Consider the following 13,566-nt stretch of genomic DNA (forward strand, 5'->3'; position numbering starts at 1 on the left):
TTTAAGTTAATTATCTTTTAAGTAATTAACTAAAGCTGTAGAGGTTCAAAACTAATAGAATGGACCACATATTAACTACTGAAATTAAGAATAAGAGCTTAAATTTTTTTGTGGAGGTGTAAGGTCCACAGGTTGTGCACATTTTTGGACTTTTTCAATGCAATGACTATTTATCCTTATTTTTTCTTCCTCTTTCCAAATAATAATTATTATGTGGGATAGATCTCTGGGGAGGACAGAGGAGGAGGAAGGATACTTGAGATAACTACAATTTAATAAAGATAGCAACAAAAACATTTTTTTAAAACTAAAACAAAAAGAATATGTACTTAAAAATGATTTCAAAACATCTTACCAACTCTAAAGAAGGATCACATCACCTAATGAAATAACCTTCATTGCTCATTCTCTACATTCTAACAATTGAGAAATTTGAAGTTATAATGAGTTTCTCACTTCTCAAAATAACCTAAAACTCATCAAATCAGAAACAGAAAAGAATATAGACGAAAGGAGTATTCTGGTCCAAAAGTGATGTCTTAAAATGAACATAAAAAGGGGGAAATGAGTATTTGAAAATAGAGTAAGTATTGTCATTTTTTAAAAAAGTGTAAATGCTGGAACCTTTGATTTCTAAAAGTTTAATGTAAAAAGATATGCTAACAGGATTTATGTTCAATTATCTTGAATTCATGTTAAAAAGAACGGCAACTGTCATTGCCTAGGACCACACAGTTGTTTGATAAGCAAGATAAAGGAGAATGGAGAAAACAGGTAGAATGGTATATAAACATAAATTCAAAATACTTTTTTTCCTCAGTTTTTATCAATTCCTGACACTTCAGAAAGCATTTAAAATTAATATTTACCATTCGTTTCTTTTAGCCTCTTTTCTTGATGTGTTGAGGAAGGCTTTCAGAGAACCAAATTATCCAAGAATAAGGAGGTGACAAGAGGGTCATACTCTGCTCCAGATAATGTCTGAAGTCAAATTCAGTTCCAAGGACATTTTAGGATGGACACTGGCAAAGTGAATAGTATCCAGACAAACAAGAGAGCGAAGTGGATTGAGTACATGGCATATAAGAATGGTCTGTTAGTATGGCCCTTCCCAAAAATCACTTTGCATATACTTTCTTCTCAGTTAGCAATATAAGAGTTCTTTTCCTCTAGAACATAAACTCCTTGAAGGCAGGGACTGCTTTAGTATTCCTAGCATATAGCCAAGAGTTAAGCATGTACTTAATAAATGCTTTATAAATGAAGAAATGAATCAATGATAAGGCTGTCATGTGGAAGTGGGATTAAACTTGCTCTACTCAGTTCTATACAGCAGAACAATGTGTGAGAAATGCAAGGCAAATTTATGTAAACAAAAATTTTCTAAAATTTGTGACTATGACAAAGTATAATGAGTTGCCTCAGAGGGTAGCAAGTCCTCCTGCCCCCCACTGAAGGTGTTCAAATAGCGTGTTATTTAATTAAGGGTATGGGTGAAGAGAGTTTCTTTTCAGTTCAAAATTCTTTTCAGCTTTGTGAAATATGTCATTGTGTCCCACAGCCTTTTAAAAAGAAAAAAAAAAGGCCTTTTACTGCCATGATTGGACATTGGCAGATATTTTTTGCTTAGAATTTTTACTTTATGATGGAAAATGCTATCCACATCCAAAAGAAAGAGTTACAGAGTCTGGATGCAGATCAAAGCATCTTATTTGTTTTCTCTTATTTGTTTCGTTTCTTCTTTCTCATGGTTCATTCCATTGGTTAAAATTCTTCTTTACAACACAACTAATGTGAAAATATGTTTAATATGATGTATATGTAGAGCCTATATCAGATTGCAAGCTGTCTTGGGGAAGGGAGAGGGAGGGATAGAAAATTTAAAACTCAAAAGCTTGTGGAACTAAATGTTGTAAACTACAAATAAATTGGAAAAAAAAATTAAAAGAATTTTATTTTAAAATTGCTCACATTTACTGAAGTCTGTTTTTATCTAACTGATAATTTTTACAATCACAGTGCCTGGTAGTTAGATTTTAGTAACACCAGCCAGTGAACCACATATAATTTAGTTATTTCCCTAAGGCTGTTAAAAATAATCAGGTAACACTTAGTAGGCACATATTATGAAGTCTTAATAACTGCAGTTAAGTGATAAAGGAGTGTTCAAAAGAAGACAATCGCTGTAAAAAGTAAACAGCTTACCTATTTGGGAAGTTTAACAATCTGAATGTGTTGGTATTTGGAATAAATGACTACATAGCACATCACTTAAATCTGCTAATTAGGTGAAAGAATCAGAAGGAAGTTACAATGTAATCTAAAGCTACTCACAGAATCAGCAATAGATATTATTACTCCTAATGTCAAGAAGATGACAGAATTCCAACACATTTCACATTTTAGAGAAAATGTCCAGGTACATCCTAATTACACTTGAATCAGATTTTTCACTAATTTATGATTGTTCCTCTTAAGACTTCTGTTAGTTATTCTAGTAAAATATGCCATAATTCCTTCTTATTTCAGGTTGATGATCTCAAAACTATAAACAACCATCTTGCTAAGAGTTCTGGATGTCATATTTATAGGGCCAGAAATACACAAAAAAAGAAAGAAAGTAAGTAATATATAATTATCTATCTCAACTGCGACTGCACTTCAATCCTGACAGGGTTTGTTATACACTAACAATTACCTTTTCACAAAGGTATAGTATTTAGTTAATACTTTAATTTCATCAAAGTCTACATAATTGACCTGGGTTCTTTATGGCAGATCGTTCATTTTATTGGTCCAACTCATTCTTACATGTTCTCTCCTTCCAATTGAGAAAATCTCTTAGAGGCTTGCCCAATAGCATTGACAACTGTAAAAAATGGATCTAATCATTTTATATAGGAAAAATAGTGCCAAATAATTAATTCAAGATCAATACTTCCATAACTGAAATTAGTTGCAGTTAAAAATCTGAATTATTTTATAATGATTAAGTTTTAAAAAGAAAACAATTTTGTCCTAATGGATCAGATTTCATATCCAATGTCATTCATGATAATTCCAACATAAATTATTTGGGCAGTCTCTGAAATATTATCTCTATGCTAAATTAAACTCATTGTTTCCACTTCAGGAACTGGACAACTAATTATACTCTGTTGACTCAACAAAATTTAATTTTCAAACTGTATTCTCAAGTTCAAATTCTGAAAGAATATTAAAGATATCATTCCTTCCTAAAAGATTAAAACATACCTCCATATTAACAGGTCAATTAAAACATTCAAGCTGAAATACATTTGGTAACTGAAAATACTGACAACAAATATTTTAAAAAATGAATTAACCTTTAAAAGCAAATTCTAAATATTTGAGCTTTCTGGCCTACTATACCACTTGTTATTTAGGTAGAACATATCAGAAGTAGATTCATTCGAAAACTTAACTAAGGTCAGTTGTAGGAGAGGCCAGTCCCTTAAATATAAACACTTGTTTATCTTTCAGTCTATAAAGTCACACATTTAATAAAAAGAAGGAAAGCATACTGTCCAAATACCCTAAAGACTAATGTTCAGTTTTACATTAGAATGCAAACTCTTTGTGAGTAGGGATTGTTTCTTCTTTGTATTAATGTGTACCCAGAGGCCCTAGTATAGTGCCTAGCACAGAGTAGATGACTAATAAATACTTGATTGGTTGTTGATTTAATTCATTACCACAGGCTGCAAAACCAAACTGTGGGATTTTAACTGTAATTCAAGAGTAAAATTGTATTACTTTGACAGTCAATGAAAAACTCAAGACAACTTGGAAATGTTTCCACTTCTATGAGCTTCAGTTTTTCATTTACTAATACTGAAGAGGGACACAAGCCAAAATAGAGATAGAACACATAATAAGCATAAAAATGCCAAAGAACATGCTTTTTCTTTACCAGGAGTGGTGATGCAAAGTATTTTTATGAAAGCATACTGAGAAATGTGAACTAAAAGTTAAGAGGGAGAAAAGGCACGTTGGTCATTTTTATTAATTATAAGAAAAATACAACTTAAATATAACATCACCCACCATGAGAAATGGTAGATATTGAAGTCCCAGCTAAATTCAATTCATTTCTTCAACTTAAGGAAGCTTCTTGCTTGAGAGAAAAGACTCTCATATTAAATCTCTACTAGAAACAGAAGAACTATATATTCTCCAAATGACACTTGATAAACAGTACAACGGGCAACAAAGTATTTTGAGTTATAAATGTAATAATTTAGGGACAGTTTAAGGAGTAGCACTTACAGTTCTTATTTTTCCTCAATTAAAAATTTTTTAAAAATAAGTTTAACATCCATATACCCTGCATAAGGATACTGAAGACTCTACTAACACAATAGGAATATGACTAGAACTCACCTGATATATTTATTTCTTCATATTTTTTATGAAGGGGAATGAGTTCATTTATTTAAATGCATATGAACACATTATGGAATTGTGAAGCTTCATCACTTAGAGCAGCTATTTCAATCCAAACTGCAATGATCCAGCAAAGACTTTTTGAAATGACTGTATTACTAAAGGCAATGAGACTTTTTTTATTCCCTTACTACCTCTCAAATCTATCAAGAATATTTTTATTGGAGTAAACTCCAAAAGATTTTCTAAAAAATATTCTCTTGAACATAAGTATTAAAAAAAAGATTACAGGGTTGTTGTTTTCTTTTTTAACTTCCCTGAGCCATGTTATCTTCAAAATGTCTGCTGGCACAGGCAGTATATAGCTTATGATGAAACAGTCAGCCTTCTGAAAGCTCCAACAGGCAGCAAGCAAACTTCTGAAGTGACCTAAAATACGTTCATATTCACTTAAAATAACACAAACCCAGAAACAAATTGTACACAATTATTCTGTTCAATTATCCTGCAATTAATTATTTCCAATTTTCCCATGATGAATAAATGAAAATGAATGGTTTAAAATGCTGGCAGATTATGTGAAATGTTTCCACTGTAAACTATATTAAAAAAATTCTAGCTAAAAAAAGTTCAAGTTTAATTATTTAATCAATTCACAGAGCTATGATAAAATATCTTTAGCTAAACAAAATAATTACCATCTTTAAATAAAATTTAAGATTTAATCTTTCTTAAAAATCAATGAAAAAATTTTTGGAATGGGTTTGTCACTTAAATGACTGAATTAAATGTCCAAAACTACAAAATGTGTTTAATACACAGCTGTAGATATAAGTACTACTTAATTTTTATGTGGCTATAGTTTAATGCAGCTATGATTGGAGAAATTTAACTGCAGAGTTACAGAGTTAAAGAAGGAACACTATAAGGAAAACTTTTTGTGAGGTTTGTGCTACTTTTTAAAAAATGACCTTTAGTTAGAATACACATTTAAAATAATCAAAGTTAAGGCTTAGAGAGCAATTGTTTTTCTGTTGTGTGGCTTTTTTAAAAAATTACCTTTGCTTCAAGAAAATTAATGCACAAACGTTAAGAACTCATTTAAAAATAATTAAAGTTAAGGTTTACATAGAAATATTGACTCAATTAAAACTTATCTTAAGATAAACATTTTCCATTTATTCAGACTACTGATTTGCTTTGTTATAGAAAGCTTCAATATGTTCTATAAATATGAATTTATAAAACAGATTAGTGATTCGCAGTATAAAAACATCTACCATCAACTTTCCCCCAACCCCCCAAAAAAGTTTCTTTGCATGGGGTTTGCTTCCCTAAAACATTTAAAATGTGATTCACATACAACTTCTTAGGAATAAATCCATTACATAGACTTCTTGTTACTTGCGTAAATTTAGGCAAATCCTTCAAATTCTCGAGGGCTCAGTTTCCTCATCTGTAAAATGAGAGGATTGTGCTAGATGATCTGGAAGGTTCCTTCCAACTCTAAATTCTTCAATCTTATGATCTGAGCACTCATAAATATTTAAATCCAGGTGTTCTTAACCTAGAGTCTTAAGTTGTTCTTTTTTTTTAAATAAGTCTGATAACTATTAACATGAAAGTGGTTTTCTTTGTAATCCTATGTATTTTATTTTATAAACAGTTTTCTCAGAAGGAGCCACCAGACTGCCAAAGGGAACTATGACATAAACAAAGAGTCCCTGATTTAATCTATTAAGCTTCATTCTTTGGGGGGTATGGAGAAGAATTAGACGCATCAATGGAAAATTCATTTTAAGTGGTACTGTCTAGTTAAAGTTGGCATTTTTTTAAATAAGGAAATTGAGTACCACCAAAATGAAGTGACTTGCCCAAGGTCAGAGCTATGTCTTTGTACTGACTACAAACTGAGGGCACTCTTACCACACCAATTTGTTATGACACACTTAAAAAGTACTTCTCCAGTGTTATATGACATTGTCGTTTAAAATAACTTTACAGTACAATATGAAAATTTTATAAGTTGCCTCCATTATTTCTACTCTTTAAACTTCGGACCAAAACCTCTTCTGCCATTTACACATGAAGTGCTACCTAACTATTTATGGACAATTCCCAGGAAGTTGTTAAGTCAAACAAAATATTATTTTTCAGATGTTTAAGATAGCATAAAAAGAAATATTGACATACTTTTTAAAAATTCAAATCTGCTTTATTAATAAGCTTGAGCTTCTCCCACCCATCTCTACTGTTTTTTAAAAATCACTTTAATTGTGAAACTGTTTTCCAAGATAGGAAATTTACCTTTAATGCCAGGATATTTAATATTTTAAAATGTCTTTTAGGATACTGAAATTTAGTCATATATCCAAATGGACAGGAAAATTATGCTCTTCCACAAAAGTTCTGCAGAATATAAAAATTTACTCAAAAGTTCTAACAGATTTTTCAGATTTCATAAGATACCTTTGTACTTTAAACTTACAGAATTTAATGGAAAAAAATAATGCACAGGAAAAATTTCAGTAAAATAGCAACTATAGTTTCTATATGATACAGCTAAGTTTTAATCATTATGATTATCCTGTTTGTATATTACTTTGCCTATTTCTTTTCTCCCACAAGTTGCTTGTATTTTGACCTCTACTATTCATCTCAGGATCAATATGCATACTTTTTTGGTCAGTGGTATCTATCCTCAGGACAAAAATCCAATGAAACACCAAAACCACCTCATGTTTCTCTTTGCCAACCAGAAAAAAAAACTCTAGAACTGGTGTTGATTTTGATGTAATCTTTAAAATGTGACATCTACTATGTTAACTGAATAATAATTAATTTGTGACTGAAACAAAACCAGAAGATGCCAAACTATTAAAAAAAAAAAAAAGGGGAATACTAAAACACAAGACCTTTCCTAGAGGGCAACTTGGGAGAGACCACCCAATCTCTAGACAATGTTTTAAAACCAATGTAACAGGTTTTTCCTTTCACAATCACCATGAATCCCCTTTTTCCAAGTGGTATAAAGTATATATATTTTCATTGATGTTCTTTCACTTTTATTTTGGAATTTCAGAACATTCCTTGTGATACATGAAGTAACAAATAAGGGTTCCTGAAATCAGATGTGGTGAACGTTTCAATAAAGGATGGGCAGAAAAAAAACAGCTAAGTCAATTATGTTACTTATTAAAAGCTGTAGCTAAAGGTTTTGTGGCGAAAATAGTCAACATTAATTGAGTGAATGAAGAATAGGGCTTGTGTATGAAAGGAAAGTCAACACATTCAGAGAGGATTGCTACTGAGAACTAATTATTAAAAGATTCTTAAAATCATTTACAAAGAAAATCAATCTTCCAGATTACAAAATAACAAAAAACCTTACTCACTTATATCCCTAGTAACTGCTTATGTCCACATGTAGCTAAAAGTGACGTGTAACTGTAATTAAGAATGTAATATAGTTACCTTAAAATAGCTTTTCTTCTTCCAGTTAGGAAGATAGCTATAGGAGTATCAATTATAACCTTATATTTGCACAATATTTTAAGGTAGTTGCAGAGTGCTTTATATATTTTATCTTACTTAAATGATACACTGGATGGAATACTGGACTTGGAGTCAAAAAGATCTAAGTTTAAATCTAACCCTAGACACTTACTAGCTGTACATCCCTGGGCAAATCGTTTAACTTCTGATTCAGTTTTCTCATCTGCAAAATGAGGATAATAACTTAATGTTTCAGGGTTAATGTGAGAATAAAATTTTAAAAACTCAAACCATTCATATAGCACTTTGCAAACCTTAAAGCTTTTACATAGTTATTGTTTGATCCCAACAATAATCCTGTGGTCTAGGCAGTTTTTTACAGGTATTTTACAGATAAAGAAACTGAGCCTTACATGTTAAAAATGACTTTTCTAAGGTCTCCCCACCTATTAAGAATAGACTTAGCACCAGAACTCTAAGACCAGTACTGATTTAACAATCAATACTGATTCCATTAACAATGGAATGCATTATTGGCTCCTCTTAGGTATTTAAATTATCAAGAAGTGATTGTCAGTTCAACAAATAGTGACTATCATGTTTAATACAATAGTAAATTATCTTTTACTTTTTTTCATTTCTATACTTAGTACCTCATCAATCAAAGGGCAGAAATTTGGTTCATATTAAAAAAAATAGACAAAAAAAGATCCTAAATTGAACATAAACAAATTGGTGGCTAGAGGGAAGGTTCAGATTAATCTGTGGCTCTTTTATAGCCTCACCAAACCTTTCTATTGACAAAGATAACCTTAGCTATAGATTCCCATTTGTTCTTTCAGTACATTCTGTTCGTTCAGGAGAGTGGGCATTGCAACTGTTAACTGGGAAAGTAAGAAGTAATCTTGCTTTACTGCCAGAGCCACCACTGCCAGGGGGTAAACTGTATCTGAAGGAGTGCCCACATAGAGGAAATCACAGATCTATCAAAGTAATTTAGGGGAAAAAAAATTACACTAGTGAATGTTGTGAGCATGAATACCTTCTTTTTCAAGTCGGCATAACATAAGCTTGGTTGGAAAAAAAACATTCAAAACAAAGGATGGAAGAATATCAATCTTCTTCCAACCAAGATAAGTTTTACACATCAACCAAAAAAGTCCAAACAAGTGAGAAGAGCTCAGAATTTCTTTTTAAAGGGTTGTAAAATGATAAATACTACATAGCCAACAAGAAAACAAATCTAGTTAAGACAAATCATATATTAACCTATGCTGAAAGTAATACCTAGAACGAGAAATGTTTTCTTAAAAAATGCCTAGATAATGAAAAAAGTGCTATCCATGTGACAGAACCATTTACATAGCAAAAAAGATCACTGTTAAACCCAATGTTAAATACTAAGAGTTTTCAGGCAGAACAGGATAAACTTTAAAACATTCTGTAAGAAATAATTTATGGCAAATTTTTGCTCTCCAGTTCTCCCTTTAATTTCTTTTATTTAACTGCTTAATTGCAAAATTTTCCATGTGGATGTGAGTTGTAGGCATATGTAACAAAATGATAATCAGACGCCAGGTCGTTAAGGCTGTAGTTAAAGTATTTGCGTACAACAATATTACCGGATTTCACTGTATCCAGCTAGGTACTGATACAGGAAAGCTACCAAGTAAAAATGCCTTAGGCACAGAGGGCATCAACACTCAAAAAGAGTTCTCTCTGAGAGGTATACACGATATATTTTGTGTTGTTACACTTGTGAGAAAGACCCAAATAAAAGGATCATGGATCTAGAGTAAGAAGAGACCTCAGAAGCCATCTAAACCAATCCCTTCATTTTAAAGATGAGAAAACTGAGGTCCACAAGAAGAAGTGACTTGTTTAAGGTCACCACTCTGAGTACTAAAGAATGCTTCCATGGTGTCCCAAGTAGGGATGCTGACATCTATGACCAAATTTACTGTCCTTTCATGTATCTGTGCCTATGAAAAGTACCTCATTAAGCTAAAACACTGTGTTAAAGCCATTGTTAAAGTGTTTTAATAAAAGAAAAATCACCAACAGCTGTTCACCATTATAGTTTTGATGAACTCATCTCCAATTTATCTGGGAAATTACTAAGAACTTAGCTACATTATCTTTTCTGACCTTTGAATTCCTAATTTAGGCTATCATAAAAAAAAAAAAAAAGAGTTAACACAATGATTGTAAGCCAAGCAGCAGACCACTCTACCAAAACTGGTCAGTTAACATTAAGCAGAATACTCCTGCAAAGGGTCTTGGATATGTTAGTAACTCAGCTGGTATGTTTCAGTGGTTTTTATTCTGAAATCAAAACTACAAATGGATCCTTGTCTAGGAAAGACACAACTTTCAAAACCAAGAGCTACTTCCCCAACATCTTGCAAGTAAATGTAATTGTATCCCAAGACTGCTCCCCCTAAATGATCTTACCTCCCCCAAGTCTGGTAAAGTTTGTTTGATGCCTTTTAACAAAGTCTGAATTAAAACTCACAAAACTCATTTTATATGGAAGGGGAGAACTATTAAAAGTTTTTTTCTTCAAAAACTAATTTTAGGACAAAAAGATAATAATAAAATCGTTTATTAAAGTGATGTAGTGCCAGATCCCTCCTTTTAAATGCCAGAGAGACTGAAAACTCCAAGTCCTCTAAAAGTGTAAACCAATATCGCCTTTTTCTCTAATTCCACCTGCTTCATAATTTTCCTTCATGGGAATGTAACACCATCTTACAAATGACCAGTTTCATATTTTCACGATGGGCTTTCACCACTGACCCAAAGTTCTTGTAAAATACTTCTGGCGTCACACAGATCCTTAGTAGCCAGAGATTCGGTCTAAAGGACAAAACTCAGGTCAAACAATCAAAGTACACACAACTTAAAAGGCTTCGGAAGCCCGGGGTGGGGGGGAAGGACCTCCTCCAAGAGGTCAGGGGCAGCCAGAGCCAACTGACCACGCAGCTTTTCTTCCAAAGACTGTCCTCCTTCCTTTTAACTCCATCAGAACCCTGGCAAGTCCAGACAGGGACGAGGGGCTTCTCTCTCAAAAACACAAACATCGTTTTCCTTAAACGCTCCCCAAGGGGTGGAAGTACACTTGCTTGTCACCAGGTGGGTGAGGGAACGCGGGGAACTTTTATTATCTGCCTTTAAAGGCGTGAGCAAAGCGGGGACCTGTTGAAGGAGCAGGGCGAGGAGGGCGCCGCCAGGCCCCGCGGCAGGAAGCCCCGCTCGTGCCCACGTCCTTCGGGGCCCCGCGGCGGCAGCTGCCGTGCCTTGCCCGACAACGAGCCGCGCCGGCCGGCCCCGGCGGCCGCCCTCCTCCCCTCCCCTTCCCCCACACATACAGATCCATGTTCCCGGAGGGTGGAGGGGGGCTCCCGGGGCAGGGTCCGGGCTACCGGACGGAGCGCGGCCGGCCCTCGGCCTCCACGCGACGCCCCGGCTTTCCCGCTGCCGACCAGGCCTCGGCGCGGTTCTTGCAAGGGAAGCTTTTCCCACCGTTCTTTGAAAGCCACGGGGGAGAAGGGGAGGGTATGCGGGGGGGGGGGGTCACTCCTCTCACCCCTCCAAAAAATAAAAAAAGACACCGGTCCAGAAGCCCCGACACGAGGATGCGCCGCCCCCTCCCCGGGCCGGGGAGCGCCCCCCCCGCGCTGCCCCGCGCGGCTCCAGCGGCCAACTTCGGCGGGGGCCCCAGGGAGCGAGCGGGAGGAGGGCAGATGGCGGGGCTGGGCGCGGGGTCAGGGCCACAACAAGGCGGGGACCCCCGCCCCCCGGGGCTGCTCCTCCCAGCCGTCACCACTGCCGCCTCGGGCTCCTTCAGGGCCCCCCCAGCGCGCGCGCACACGCACACTCACACGCACACACACACACTCACACACACTCACTCCCGCCCATCGCCCTCCTTCCTTCCTTCCCCCTCTTCCCAGCTCCGGGGACAGCACGACAGGGAAGGGCGGGAAGGAGCGGGGGGCGGCCTGCCCGCGGGGGGGGTCAGACCCCCGCGGCCGCCGCCCTCCCCTCCCTCGCCCTCCCGGCGGGGCCCGCGGGCCCGGGGCTCGGGAGTTTGGAAGGCGCCATGTTGATAATCCTCCATCACACCACCCGCCCCGGGAGAGAGAAGGCGAGAGACCCGAGGCGGGGGGGCGGGAGAGCAGCCGCGACAATGGAGGACGAGAAGGCAGGGGCGGCGGGGAGGGCGCGCGCGGGGGCCGCCCCGGGGCGGCGGGGGCAGAGTCCGCCCGGCGGGGCCCCCTCGGCCCGGCCGCCCCAGCCCCAGCCTCCCCCTCGGTCCGCCCGCCTCTTCCCCACTTACAGCGTCGCTCCGCTCCTCACCTGGTGCTGCGGCGGCGGCGGCGGCGGCGCGCGGGCGGGCGGGCGGGAGGGCGGCGGGCTGGCTCCCGAGCCGAGGGAGGGGAGGGAGGGAGCGAGCGAGCGCGGAGGGCGCGGGGAGCGAGGAGGGAGGGAAGGAGGGAGGGGGCCGGGGGAGGGGGGGCGAGAAGTTGGGAGGCGCGCCCGCCGGCCTGCCTGGCTGCCGGGGGAAACTTTTCAATCCCGTCCCCAGGCCGCTGCTGCCTCCCCCTTCACATGTTGGTTTTGTGTGCGTGCGTGTGTGTGTGTCTGCGTGTGCGTGTGTTTTCCTCCCCTCCCCCTCCTTCCTTCCCTCCCTCCTCCCCGCTCCCTCCCTCGCTCTCCCTCTCCCTCGCCCCCCCCTGGAGTTTTATTGTGTCTGATCCCCCTCCCCCCGTGTCCACAGGTCAGGTTTCTCGGGGTAAACAGGGTTGGTTTCCGAGGGGGCGAGAAGGCGCAGCCGCCGCGTGGGGAGAAGGGGAACTCTAGCGGCTGCCTCCGGACCTGCTTCCTTCCCCGAGCACGGATTTTTTTTTACGTGTATTTATACGATGAAAATAAATCTGCATTTACACCCAGGCTCCCCGAGCTCCCGCCCCACCCCCCCTCCTCACTTCTGGAGTGCCTCCTCTCGGGTGGATTCTGTGGCACGTGCGAAGAACCTCTCGTGCACACTCGGGTAGTAACGGAGAGCGACCCTAGGCGGACAGGGACCGGGAGCTGGCTTTCTCATTGTTCGTCGTGGCCGCGGTCAGAGAGGTGGCGGGTGTGCGTGGTTCTGGCCGGGCCGGGGTTCAACGGGATTACGCTGCCGTGTGTGTGTCCGTGGTGTTCGTGTTTGTGTGCCCGTGGGAGGTCTCTCCCAGCCCCTCGCAGGCATTCGTCTTTAAATCACCCGACTCTGGGGGAGAGGTTCAGGACCCGATGTAGGAGGTGTAGCCCGAGAAGTGGAAGGTCCCCTAGTCCCAGGCTCGGATGCGGAAAGATCTGCTGGTACATCTCATGTTAGCAAGGCCGGCACAAACAAGGATTAGAGGAGGAGATTGTTCTTTACAATCGCCAGGTGTAAATTAGGCCACGAGAAATCTTGATGTTCAGTTCAGGAAGGTAAGGGAGCAGGTGAGCTTGGCTTTGTACATCTTGGACTCCTTCCTGAATGCCTGTCGTTTAGGGCCCTGTGACCAAAAACCTTTTTTTTTCCGTCTCTTACCTGGTTATTAAATCTGATACTGTGACTGGAAGGCAGTTGGTCAGGGAGAGGCATCATTTTTAAGCCAACTCATCATC

General features: G+C 38.9%; 1 protein-coding gene across 6 annotated transcripts in view; it reads right to left on the minus strand.

Annotated features, from left to right (window-relative positions):
- The window catches only part of ZMYND11 (zinc finger MYND-type containing 11), a 160,125-nt gene extending 147,094 nt beyond the window's left edge, over positions 1-13,031 (minus strand). For 3 of the 6 annotated variants that reach the window (XR_011976190.1, XM_072650068.1, XM_072650071.1), the window contains exon 1: positions 12,245-12,360. The gene's annotated coding sequence lies outside the window, so the exon portion shown is untranslated. Of the gene's footprint in view, positions 1-12,244; positions 12,404-12,893 lie in introns of those variants that run through there. The other 3 variants (XM_072650070.1, XM_072650072.1, XM_072650069.1) reach the window with 2 other exon arrangements.
- Between the last annotated feature and the right edge of the window lie 535 nt (positions 13,032-13,566).

The sequence above is a fragment of the Notamacropus eugenii genome, chromosome 3 (assembly GCF_028372415.1).
Source record: "Notamacropus eugenii isolate mMacEug1 chromosome 3, mMacEug1.pri_v2, whole genome shotgun sequence".
NCBI lineage: Eukaryota > Metazoa > Chordata > Mammalia > Diprotodontia > Macropodidae > Notamacropus > Notamacropus eugenii.